A 13,921-nucleotide genomic window follows, 5' to 3' on the forward strand; every position below is an offset into this window, starting at 1 on the left:
CTGTCCAGCGTCCTAGGCGAGCGGTGACTTTGGCCTCCAGCTCTTGCCAGTTCGCCGGCCAAGCGTCCTCGGCAGGGCTAAGGTAGACTCCCAAATAGAGGAGGTGCGTGGTGCTCCAGGCGAAAGGCCTGAACTCCTCCGGCAGGGAGTCCACCCGCCACTGACCCACCAGGAGTCCGGAACATTTCTCCCAGTTGATCTTGGCGGAGGATGCGTCCGAGTAAATCTGCTGGCATTCCCGCATCCTCCGCAAGTCAGCGGGATCCGTGACCGTGAGGAGCACGTCATTGGCGTAAGCCGAGAGGACCACCTCCACGCCCGGCCCTTGCAGAGCCAGTCCCATCAACCTCTTCCGCAAGAGGCGCAGGAAAGGCTCCACGCAAATGGCATATAACTGACCGGACATGGGGCATCCCTGATGCACCCCCCTCCCGAAGCGAAGGGGCGCCGTCAAGGACCCGTTAACTTTAATCAGACACTCCGCGGCGGCGTACAGAAGTCGGATCCGGGCGACGAAATGCGTCCCGAACCCGAATGCGCGCAGAGTCCCGAAGAGATACTCGTGATCCACCCTGTCGAACGCCTTCTCCGGATCCAGGGAAAGGAAGGCGACCGACAGACCAGCCCTCTGGGAGTGGTGGACCAGGTCCCGGACCAGATGGATGTTATCGTGGATGGTCCGGCCCGGGACCGTGTAGGACTGGTCGGGGTGGATCATGTGGGCCAGCACGGTGCCAAGGCGAGCAGACATGGCCCTGGCAAAGATTTTATAGTCCGTGCTGAGGAAGGAGACCGGGCGCCAGTTCTTAAGGAGGCGGAGATCGCCCTTCTTAGGCAGCAGGACAATGACCGCCCTGCGCCAAGAGAGGGGCATCTCCCCGGTCGCCAAACTTTCCCCCAGGACCCGCGCGTAGTCGCCCCCCAAGACGTCCCAGAACGCCCTGTGGAACTCCACGGTCAGCCCGTCCAGCCCCGGGGACTTTCCCCTAGAGAGCTGGCGGAGGGCGCCGGTCAGCTCCGCCAGACTTAGCGGAGCGTCCAATTTTTCGGCGCCCTCCGGGCCAACCTTCGTCAGGTCCTCCCACAAAACTCTGCGCGCATCCTCGCTGGACGGATCCGGAGAGAACAGAGCCCCGTAATAGGCGCGGGTCTCCGCGCTGATTCCCTCCGGATCCGAGACCAGAGATCCGTCATCGGCCAGCAGCCCCAAGAGCTGCTTACGGACCCCCCGTCTTTTTTCCAGCGAGTAGAAGAAGGGGGAGCCGCGGTCCAGGTCCCGCAGGAGCTGGATCCGTGACCTCACGTACGTGCCTCGGGACCCGACGAGCTGCAGGTCCTTCAGCGCGCCCTTCTTCTCTTCGTACACCTTCCGCAGGGCCGGGTCCTCGACGACCTGACCGAGACGGGACTCCAGGTCGAGCACCTCCTTCTCCAACCGCCCGACCCGGGCCTCCCGCCTCTTGGTCGACCCCTTCGCGTACTCCTGACAGAAGAGACGGATGTGAGCCTTGCCCACATCCCACCATAGCCTCAAGGAGGGGAAGCCCCCCTGCTTCCTTCTCCAGTCGGCCCAGAATCGACGAAACGAATCCCGGAACCGTGCGTCCTCCAGCAGCAGGTTGTTAAAATGCCAGTACACGGACCCCCCCTGCGCGCGCAGCGGAGCGAGCTCCGCCCACACCAGGTGGTGGTCCGTGCACGGCACCGGCCGCATGGAAGCTGCCGGAACGCAGGAGACGAACGCCCGGGAAATGTAGAGGCGGTCGATTCTGGACCTTCCTCCCCCAGACCTCACGCTAGTGAAGGCGCTGGAGTCGGGGTGGAGATTTCGCCAGACGTCCACCAAGTCGAAGGACCCAACCAGGTCCCTCAACTTCTCCATCGCCGCCGGGCTTCGCGGGGGACCCGAACGGTCCCTCGCCTCGAGGGTGCAGTTAAAATCCCCCCCGAGGATGACGCACTCGCCCACATCGATGGAGCCCAAGAGAGCGGACACTTCTTCGAAGAAGCGCACTTGCTGCGCACTGGTCTGAGGGGCGTACACGTTCACTAGATGGAGCGGCACGCCCCCCAGGCGAACAGTGACATGGAGCAAGCGGCCCGGCACGTGCTCCTTAACCCCCAAGATCTCCGGCTGAAAATGCGGGGCCAGCAAGATAGCCACCCCGCTGGAATTGTTGGAGAGGTGACTCATGCTGACCCCTCCTTGCCACTCCAGGAGCCACGTGGCTTCGTCTCCCGGAACGGTGTGGGTTTCTTGCAGGAAGCACACCACATACTTCCCGTCCCGAAGGACCGAGAAGTTATTGAATCTGCGGCGCGCCTCCCTGCTGCCGTTGATGTTGAGGCTGGCTATGGTTATCTTCATGTCAGAAGCATAGTGCAACCTCTACCTACACCTAACGGGGCGAGGAAGCGCAGCCGCTGGTCCGCCACCACTTCCTCAGCAGCCCAGTGAGAAACGTTGTGAGCCGACGCAGCTCGAGCGGGTTCACACCCTCGTCCGCGCCCAAGATCTTAACGGCGGCGCGGACGGAATCGATGAGCAGCGCCAGCTCCGACCACCTGTCGAGGGCCAGCCGGACCTTATTGCGCTGACCCAGGCACGTGGCCATAAAATCCCGGAGTTCCCTTACGGAAATGAGGGGAGACTTGGCAAGGGGCACGAGGTCATCCATCGCCACGTCGGCGCTGGAGTCCGAATCGTCCTCCGTGCCCATCACCGAGTCCCCATACTCCTCCAGGGGGTCGTCACCAGCGGCCGACCCGTCCGCCGCGCAGTGCGAAGCGAACGACTCGGCCGTGCCAGCCAGCCCCGCCTCCGCCCGGATCCCACCCCCAGGATCGGCGGCAGAGGATTTCTCCCTGGGCTCCTCTAGGGGTGCCGGGCCAGAAGACGGCGGCGGTTCAGAGCTCCCCTCCGCCTCAGACGCCGGAACGACCGGAGAAACCGGGGAGAGAACAATTTCCAGCTCCTCCAGTATGTCCGGCACCAGAGACGCAGCCAGGGGGCCATCCTCCTCCCCGCCACCAACCTCCGACCCAGCGGACGGGGGGTTTTGAATTAAAAGCTCTACCAGGACGAGCATCCCCTGGGAGACGTCCGGGTCGCATTGGGCGAGCTCATTAACCTCGAGCTCGCCCGACCCAGCCCCCAGGCTGCCCGACCCGGTGAGGGGTAATGACACCGATAAAAGGTCAACTTCAATTACTGCCGCGGGTTGTTCCGCAACCCCCCCCACGGGCAGGGTCTCATCCCCATCCCCGGGAGGCACGTGCTGGACAGACACATCTGCCTCAGCCTCCCGAGGGACAGGCGACCCCTGCCGATCGCTGGTGATGACGACAGCGCTGGGGGGGCGGGGGGGCGCAGTACCCGCGGCGGGCGATGACTCCCCCTGCTCGGAGGGACCTTCCTCCTCCCGGTCCTCCTCCTCATCCAGGGGGTCGCGCCTTCTTTTTAGCACGGAGGGAGCGAGGGAGACCTCCATGTCTGCAAAGGCCTCCTCCTCGACTCCCTCCGGCGGAGCAGGTTTGTCGGGTTCCTCGGGCCCGAGCCCGGCCGCAGGTATTGGCATTACCGCTGCGGCGGTTGCGGCCACAGGCTCGGGCACGGGGCCCCTCCCGCTCACATCTGCCCTGATCAACTCCGCGAGGAGCGCGGGTGTAAGGGGCTCAAGGGGCAAGGGCTCACCATCCACGGGGGGACCTGCCCTAAGGTGCTTCTTTTTTCCCCGCGCCTTCTTTCCGGCCGGACATGCTCCCTCCCCCCCGCCGGAGGCCTTGGTGGCATCGGCCCCCGACGTCAACCGCGCATCAGACGTACTTGACGCGCGGGCAGATCCGGGGGGAAGGGCGGCGGCGGCGGCGCCAGCCTTGGCCGCACGAGATGATCCGGCGGCCTTGGAGGCAGGGCAGTTCCTCCTGATATGCCCCACCTCCCTGCAGGCATGGCACCTCACACCGTCCGACGTCCAAAAGGCGCGGTAGGCGGTCCCCTCGTGGAGGATGACGAACGCCCCTTCAGTGTCCTCCTCCCGCGCCAGCTGGATAAACAGCTGGCGCCGGAAGGAGAAGACGTGGCGAAGGCTGGCCTCCCGGAAGCTGAGCGGGATGGGCGTGATCCCCGACCTCACCTCCCCAAGTTGTCGCAAATGGGGAAGGAGGAGCTCACCAGGAACATAGGGCGGGACGTTGGAAATAATGATCCTCTGCGCGGTGGCCTCGAGAGGATCCACCGGCAGGAAGGTCCCGCCCACGGTGAGCACCTTGGCGACAGCCAGGGACACCGCCCGCTCCGACCCCAGGAAGAACACAGCCTTCCCATACATTTTCGAGGCCGCGACGATGGCTGAGGGGCCGACAACCCCAGCCATGGCCTTGACGCAGGCCTCGATGGTCATAGTGGGGTGAGTGTAGCTCTTCACCCCAAGCTTTTTTGTTATTAATCGAAAAGGTGACGGGGCAGCAGGAACAGCGGGAGCAGCTGTGGCTGTGGCTACCACTCTCGCATAGGTCCCGGCTGGCCCCGCCACCGGCGAAGATGCAGTCGCCATTCTGGGGTGCTTTTTTTAAGGGCTACACTCACCCCAAGTCACAGGCCTGAAGGTGTTAATGGCCTCGGTGTATATATATATTTTTTTGTCCTCTATTGAGCAGAGGGAGCTGATTAAAATGAGGACACACCTCTCTCCTTATTGATTTAAATTGGGAGAGGAGCCCTCGCCCCTCTGCTCAATTGGCAATTAATAAAGTAGATGAAACTAAGGTGCCTTAGAAAGACAGGCAGAGAGAGACAAAGAGAGAGAGCGAGGTGGGGGGGTGGGAAGGAGGGAGGCCGCAAAGGGCAGTGTTGCCACTCAGGATGGTGGGTGGGTGTAGGCAGGGTTGCACTCTCCGATGGAAAAAGTTTTTGGTGGTGGTGGTCTTCTGGCAGGGGGAGAAGACGTCTTCACCTGGAAAAGCTGGAGAAGCCCAGGCTTAGTCCTGCAACAGGTCTTAACGATGTAATTAAATTAAATTAAGGACTTCACCTTGGGCAGCTCCAAGCTCTCCCAGGGCAGGCAATAGAAGGGATGCTAATTAGTGGTGTGTGTGGCCTAGCTTTTAACAAGAGCACACACACACACACACTACACCCCTTGATGATCCGGCCTTGCTTCTTCTTTTCTCCCCCCACCTAAAATACAAAGTCTTGGGAGAGTGCCCCAAATAACACCCACCTGTAGATGTTCCGGATGAAGTTTTCTTCCCTCCTTTCAAGCAGTTGGTTTCTCTCCCCTCTCTCCCTCTCCTGAAGTGGAGGCCAAATTGGGGAGGCAGTGATAGAAAGGCCTCTCCCCTGGTTGATGTTGATGTAGGCCTCCTTTCTCCTTCTCCTCCTCTGTCCTCTCTCTCCAGGCACCTCAGTTGATGTAATGATGGTGGAGTTGGTGGTGGTGGTCCAACGTTCTCCTCCTCTTCCTGGTCAGGGGACCACCACTTTAATCCACTCTCCAAAGTCTGGCTGCTCCCTCTGCTCGTGCTTGCAGCTGAACAGAGGGTAACTTAAGACTGAAGTACAGAAGCCTGCTATGGCTTTATATACAGGGGTGGTCACTGCCGGTACTGCAGTATAAATCAGTTTTTCTCTTAAAGGTACATACACAACATTCGGAGTGAGAATTTTGCCGGTTAATAGAGAATTCCGGATATTTAGGAGCCGTTTAAACGAGAGTTTCCTGTATTGAATCTGCTTCCACCGCCCTTTCAGGCAGCGCATTCCAGATCACAACAACTTGCTGCGTAAAAAAATTCTCATCTCCCCCCTGGTTCTTTTGCCAATCACCTTAAATCTGTGTCCTCTGGTTACCGACCCTCCTGCCACTGGAAACAGTTTCTCCTAATTTATTCTATTAAAACCCTTCATGATTTTGAACACCCCTATCAAATCTCCTCTTAACCTTCTCTACTCCAATGAGAATAACCCCAGCTTCTCCAGTCTCTCCTCATATCTGAAGTCCCTCATTCCTGGTACCATTCTAGTAAATCTCTTCTGCATTCTCTCCAAGGCCCTGACATCCTTCGAAAACTGTGGTGCCCAGAATTGGACACAAGACTCCAGCTGGGGCTTAACCGGTGTTTCATAAGTGTAATGATCAGTAACCTGTCATTCTGGAATGGTGCTGTATGTATATAAGAGTGGGCTACCCATGTTGCACCAGGCCACCCACAAGGCAGCAGTCAAGATGGAGGCCTCTACAGATACTGTACCTAGTCCACATGTGCTCAATAAAGTGTCTAGCAAAAGCTAGCTGTTCTTAATAAAAACGACTAGTTATTAATGAACATAACATGGTACCAGGATTGGTAAGATCTGCTGAATATTGTGTAACGCGACATGGAGAATTTGAAGCCACCAGAGCATTTGAAACTCACAGGAAATGTCGACTACAGTTGGCAGACTTTTAAACAACAATTCAAACTCTACATTGCTGCCATCGGGTACGGTACAAAGCCAGATGCAAGGAAAATAGCATTGCTGCTCATGGTTGCAGGCCCACAGGCGATAGAGGTATTTAATACATTTGTATTTAATCCAGAGGAGAACAGAGAAAAATTGGACGATGTGCTAAGAAGTTTGATACACATTGTTCTCCCAAAAAGAATGAAACCTATGAGAGGTACATCTTCCGTTCTCGGACACAGCAGCAAAATGTGACTTTTGATAGCTTTTTGACTGATCTGAAACTGAAAGCACAGACATGTAATTTCTCTGAGCTGAAAGCATCCATATTTCATGACCAGATTGTGTTTGGTATTCATGATAAATAAAAGTCAGGGAACGTCTGTTGAGAGAAACCGAACTAACATTGGAAATTGCTGTGAAAATATGCCAAGCTAGCGAGCTAGCTCAAAAGCATGCCAAGACTTTCAGTGAAATCAATGATGATGCGATTGCAGTAAGTGCTGCTGTCGGTGCTGTGTCCTACAAGGGGAAGAAACATGGGCAGAACAGAAGTGAAAAGCAATCAGAGGAAGGAATTTTTAATTGTAAACGCTGTGGTTACAAACACCAGTTAAAACAATGTCTAGCGTTTGGAAAAATGTGCACAAAATGTCATGGAAAGAATCACTTTGCCAAACAATGCTTTTCAAAAGTAAAAACTAAGAAAGGGCAACGAGTTAATGTAATTTAGGACACTGATTTAAGTGAGACATGTTTTGTAGGAATGGTGTCATGTGACAATATCAAAAAGGGTACAGAAAATGTGCAGCCCTCAGGAATTAACAATGCTGAACATAAAGTTAATGCATTAAAAGAGGACAAATGGATGATCCCACTGCAGGTAAATGGAGCATTAGTTACATTGAAACTAGACACTGGGGCAAAAGCAAACTTAATCAGTATGAGTGACATTAACAATATGAAAGAAAAGCCCAAAATACAGAAAAAGTCAGTACTACTGAAGGACTATAATGGACAGAAAATAGATAGCTTAGGTGTATGCAGACTTAAAATGACAGTCAAAGACAAAGTGCATCATCTCATGTTTTCTGTTGTGGCTGAAGGACTTGATTCACTACTGGGTGACAAAGCTTGTGAGGACTTAGAACTGGTCAAGAGAGTCTACCATATAAACTGTGCCATAAGCAGACCAGATGACTTGATGGATTCTGTAGTGAATAATTTCCAGGATGTGTTCAAAGGATTTGGAGTTCTACCATTCATTTACAAGATCCAGCTAAAGGAGAATGCTCAGCCAGTGGTACATGCTCCACGAAGAGTTCCAGCACCCCTGCGTGACCGACTCAAGAATGAACAGGACAGAATGACCACACTAGGAGTCATCAGGAAAGTCGAAGAGCCAACAGACTGGGTTAACTCCATGGTATGTGTAAAGAAAAAGAACAATGATCTAAGAATATGCATGGATCCAAAGGACTTAAATGCAAACATAAAACGTGAACACTACCAGATTCCCAAGCGAGAAGAAATCACCAGTGAAATGTCAGGTGCCAGATACTTTACAAAGCTCAATGCCTCACAAGGATTTTGGCAACTAAAACTGGATGAAGAGAGCACCAAATACTGTACCTTCATCACACCATTTGGCAGGTATTGTTTCCTCAGAATGCCTTTCGGGATAATATCTGCATCTGAAATCTTTCATAGAGCGATGGAATACATAATTGAAGGTCTGGAAGGAGTTCGGGTCTATGTTGATGACATCATCATCTGGGGCTCCACATTGAAAGAACACAATGAGAGACTGACTAAAGTGCTACAGAGCATACGCTGGAATGGACTGAAGCTCAACAAAGCCAAGAGTCAGTTTGGCGTCCAGGAAGTCACTTTCCTAGGAGATAATCTATCTGGTAAAGGAATAGAGCCAGATATGGAAAAAGTAAACGCCATACTCAAAATGCCCCGACCCACTGACAAAAAAGGAGTGCTACGCATCATGGGGATGATAAACTTCATTGGAAAGTTCATTCCTAACTTGTCAGCCAAGACAGCCTGTCTGCGAGACCTGCTACGTAAAACAAATGAGTTTGCATGGACAGAAAGACATGAACAAGGGTGGATAAACCTCAAAACAGTGCTGACAACCACACCTGTACTCATCTTCTTTGACCCAACAAAAAGAATCAAAGTGTCAACGGATTCATCAAAAGATGGCCTAGGTGCGGTCTTGCTACAAGCAGAGGGTGAAGATTGGAAGCCTGTTGCCTATGCCTCCAGGTCTATGACTGATACTGAGTGTCGATACGCCCAGATTGAAAAGGAATGTCTAGGCTTGGTAGTTGGACTAGAAAAGTTTCATGGCTACATATATGGACTTCCCACCTTCACAGTTGAGACAGACCACAGCCCACTGGTTGCCATCATAAAAAAGAACCTGAATGAGATGTCTCCAAGGATTCAACGACTCATGATGAAGCTGCAAAGATATGACTTTGAACTGATCTACACACCAGGCAAATACATAGTGTTAGCAGATGCACTATCCCGAGCACCCACAATGAGTCATGTGAGCTCTACTGAAGAAGACATGGATGTTCATGTGAGTATGGTCACTGCTGCGCTGCCCGTGTCAGACACAAAATCAAAGCAAATAGCAGAAGAAACAGTAAAAGATACAGTATTACAAACAGTAATAGAGAACATTCATCATGGTTGGCCAAAAGGTTCCTGTCCAAAATATTTTCACATAAGGTCAGAATTGAGTGTCGCAAGTGGGCTATTACTAAAACAGAAGAGAATAGTCATTCCACAGGCTCTACGTCAAGACATGCTCAAAAGGATTCATGAGGGACACCTCGGAATTGAAAAATGCAAAAGGAGAGCAAGAGACACTGTTTATTGGCCTGGCATAAATAAGGACATTGAGAACATGTTAGGCAAATGTGAGACATGTCAGAAACACCAAAACAAACAAGCAAAGGAACCAATGATAGTAGCTGACATACCAACAGCACCATGGCAAAAGGTTGGTATGGACCTTTTTCATTTAAATGGTAAAGACTATCTAATAGTGATTGACTACTATTCTAACTATCCTGAGATGGTGCTGCTCTCAAGCACCACAGCAAGCAGTGTCATAATGCATGTGAAATCCATCTTCGCCAGACATGGAATTCCCAGGATTGTCGTTAGCGACAATGGTCCGTGCTTCAACTGTAAGGAGTGGCAACAGTTTGCAGCACATTATGACTTTCAACACATCACATCCAGTCCTTTGTAATGTCAGTCAAATGGTAAGGCAGAGAAAGGTGTTCAAGTTCTCAAGCAGCTACTGAAGAAAGCAACAGAAAGCAAGTCTGATCCTTATCTCGCCCTACTGAGCTACCGAGCCTCACCTTTAGACTCTGGTTCTTCACCTGCTGAACTCCTAATGGGTCGCAAGCTGCGTACCACGCTACCCTGCTGTGCAAAAGAAAAGCAGAGTAAGGAACTGAGACAGAGACTTCAACTGTTAAAGCTGAAACAGAAATCCTACAATGACAAGTCATCCAAAACTCTGAAACCATTGACAAGGGATGATGTTGTCAGGATTGAGGATCCAGATGCATGGAACAGGAAAGCTACAGTTCTTGAGGAAGTAGGACCAAGGTCATACACTGTTAGAACTGAGGAAGGACAGATTCTCAGGAGGAACCGCCGTTCCCTCCTAAAAACACAAGAGACTATAGAAGAGCAAATCGATGACAATGCCGCAACTGAATCTTGTCACTCACCACCAGAACAATCTAACACAAATACACATACAGGCTCTCATGAAAACACATCAGACTTACCTGTGCTGAGAAGATCCACACGTGAAGTAAAAAAGCCTGATAGACTTAATCTTTGAGTACAAAGAAAACTACATTGAAAATGTATTGACTGTTGAAGATGTTTATGTTGTTATTGATTGATACTGATTTTGTTTAACCTCAAAGAAAGGGGATGTAATGATCAGTAACCTGTCATTCTGGAATGGTATGCTAGGTGGTGCTGTATGTATATAAGAGTGGGCTACCCACGATGCACCAGGCCACCCACAAGGCAGCAGTCAAGATGGAGGCCTCTACAGATACTGTACCTAGTCCACATGTGCTCAATAAAGTGTCTAGCAAAAGCTAGCTGTTCTTAATAAAAATGACTAGTTATTAATGAACATAACAATAAGGGTTTAGCATAACCTCCTTGTCTTTATACTCAATCTCTCTATTAATAAACCAAGGATCTCATATGATTTTTAACAGCCTTCTCAACTTGTCCTGCCACCTTCAAAGATTTGTATTTGTTATCAAATTAAAATGTCTTAAAGTGTTGCAGAACATGAATTATTTTGTAGTGTAGTGACTGTGGTTAATTAAGTAAAATCGTAGGCAGTTCTGGATGAAAAAGACCAAAGTTCATCTAGTTCACCTTCTACCATCCCTGGTAGTCCCACGATCCAATGATAATAAAGTTGTTGACTAATCACAGCGATCAATCTCGATCAATGAGTCTACAACAGACCCAGACATGAGGCGAAGAAAACCCCCAGTGGTGGGGAGCTTTGGGAACCACAGGTCCAAAGTCTTCTGTTCCTCTCGAGCACGCTGCACTCTGTGCGATGGCGTGAAACGGGTGATGGCGAGTCAGCAGCGTGTTTGACATCTCTCCCCATTTTTATTTCCATTGACTTCAATGGGGAGCGATGTAAAACGGGCGGCCAACTCACTATCACCCGTTTTACACTCTCGCACAGAGTCAAGATTACCTGCCTATATGTCCTGTCTCAAGTTACTCATATACTGTATCCTAAAACCAGTCTGTTTCAAATCTAGTTACTCGAGTTGGAACATGTCTCAACCATTCCTGTGATTTTCAAGATCATCAGGAGCCACCCAATTTGTGAATTGTTCCTTTATTTTCTCCTCAGCCAGTCACTTTTTTTTAATCCTTCGCCCTCCCGGGACATTGCTCATCATAGCATGAAGTAGGATGCACAGTTGCAATGTTTGGTAGCAGAGACGGAGCTATCGATAAACTTGCTTATCCATTTACGGTCGCTGCACAAATACTCTCCCTGGTGAAGTGGGCCGAATCAGTGAGTCTGTGCAGTGGTCACCAGTTGTAAACTCTGGAGATCAATTAGAAAGCGATTGTAACCGCTTGTACATTTCTGTTTGCAGATCTGGAACACCCAACGTTTAGTTGGTGCTTTTCCTTCTTCTTGTAAGATTGATTTTGCACCTGTAAGGAAAGGTGACTCCTTCGATTGAGGCACTAGGGTGTGACACACACGAGGTACAAGAGATTAAGGACTAGAATTTACTCGCTATTTTAGGTGCTTCTGCGGAATTAAAATTAGGGCAATTTTTTGGGGGCTGTCAAATTGAGGCAGAAGCCACTTCCACCGGTTTTCCAACTCAAAATCGATATGTTGGAGTCTCTGTTTGTGTTTTGGGCCTCACCGCAATCTGTCTGCAGAGCTCGTTTTCATGTAATAAAATAAGGGCTATGCTCAGGTCTTGCGGTGTCATCTCCAGGCCACACTCCCACTGACTACAACTCCTGACTGAAAGTGCAGGATCAGGGGTCGAAAGAAAGAAAGACGGAAAGAAAGACGGAAAGAAAGAAAGACAGAAAAAAAGAAGGAATGAAAGACAGAAAGACAGAAGAAAGAAAGACAGAAAGAAAGAAGGAAAGAAAGAAAGAAAGAAGGAAAGAAGGAAGGAAAGAAAAGAAAGAAAGAAGGAAAGAAAGAAAGAAAGAAGGAAAGAAGGAAAGATAGAGCAGTTTTATATATAGCGGCTTTCTGCCCAGTGAAGAGAAAATGACTTTCAGCGTGTTACTGAGGGAATAAACTGTAGCTTCTGCAGGTGGGGAAAGACACAAACACTTTTTCCTGAGTCTAGTTTAAAAAGAGAATAATCCTGGAGCTATTAAAAAAAAAATGAGTAACATAGGCTGGAGCGTGTAATATAAAGGATGGCATATAGCTAGAACTGTTATGTAGAGGATTGCAGGAATCAAAGGCCGCGATTTCGCCTACCGAGGCAGGTCCAGTACGGTCGGGGTTGGTGGCGGGGTACGACCCCGCTGCTGGCTCCAGCCCGCTGTCCAATGTGATCTTATGTTGATTGGGCTCGTCAAGCCCAGCCCGGCGTGTTTCCCGGCCAATTGAAGGAAGCGGGTCTGATGACGTCATTTGATGACGTGTCATCAGCCGGTTTCCTTAAAGGGACCATGTGCTAATTGATTTTAATGTTTGTGCTGTCAGTGTTCTACAGCATTGAGGTGTTGCAAACACTGATGAGCACTGCACAGAGGTGCACGGCTGAACCCAGGCTCTCCCATGATTCTTTCCATATGCTTATGAAGGGAGTCGCAGCACGCAGGGAGGTCCTCTTAACTTCCTATGGGCGGAATAGACCTCCCCAGGAGACCAACGCAGCCTGGTTGCACATTGCACAGGAGGGCAGAAGCAGGAATGTGGTCAGGAGGACCAGGCTGCAGTGGCACAAACCTTTCAATGATCTCAGTAGATCACAAAACGTTACTGCAAAGCCACACTCAACCTCATCCTGCTGTGCCACTCATCACATCCCCATCACTCTGCCTTCCCTACACTACTCCTGAACATCCTTACTCACACCAACTTACCTTGGGCCTCCACCCATCCCTCTCAATCTACATTATCACTTCCCCATCTCACTAGCCACCCATCACACTCACCCTCATTGTAGTGCAATCATACCAACTAACAACACACAAAGATAGGCACTTGGGTGGTTTATGCAATGTTCATGTGAAGTTTCTGTTAATGTGCTGTCAAACATCAAAATCTTTATTTTCAACACTTTGCTTTCTTGGACAGATTTGTGTGCATCTTTGGAAGTGGCGTAGTGAATGGTGAGACATAACGGTACCTCCCACAATGGCGATGAGTGTGAAAGGAATGGCTTGAGCATTGTAGGGATGATTTATGGTGCTTGTGTGGGGTGGTGCCAACTTGGCACATCATGTGGCAGCCAGGGTGTACAACATCAAGTGAAGTAAATCTGGCCATGGTGAGGCCATCCCTGACATCCCGGGCAACAATGTGCTCGGGTGCTGATGCCCTGTGACCTGTGTAGCATCAGCTGATTGCGGAGAAGGATGTTGTTGTGGATGCTGCTGGTGTGCCTGGTGCTGCTGGTGTTGGGGCTGGTCATGCTGGCATTCTGAGGACCAAGGTGAGATAATTTCAAGAACACCGATACTGATGGAATAGATGGCAGGTGAGGTTGAGATGACAGAAGCGATCTGTCAATGGTGGGAGAAGTTGTTCCAATGAGGTGACACTGGTTAGTGTGTTTGCTTCAAACACTTGCAAGTTGCATAAAGCTCAATCTGTCTTCTAAATGTAGTAAGCAACAGCTTCTAACCTTGCAAAGTGAACACTTATGAAATGGGAGCTAT

This window comes from Somniosus microcephalus, chromosome 1, assembly GCF_052327205.1.
Source record: "Somniosus microcephalus isolate GS21.2 chromosome 1, FLI_Smic_1.0, whole genome shotgun sequence".
Classification (NCBI taxonomy): Eukaryota; Metazoa; Chordata; class Chondrichthyes; order Squaliformes; family Somniosidae; genus Somniosus; species Somniosus microcephalus.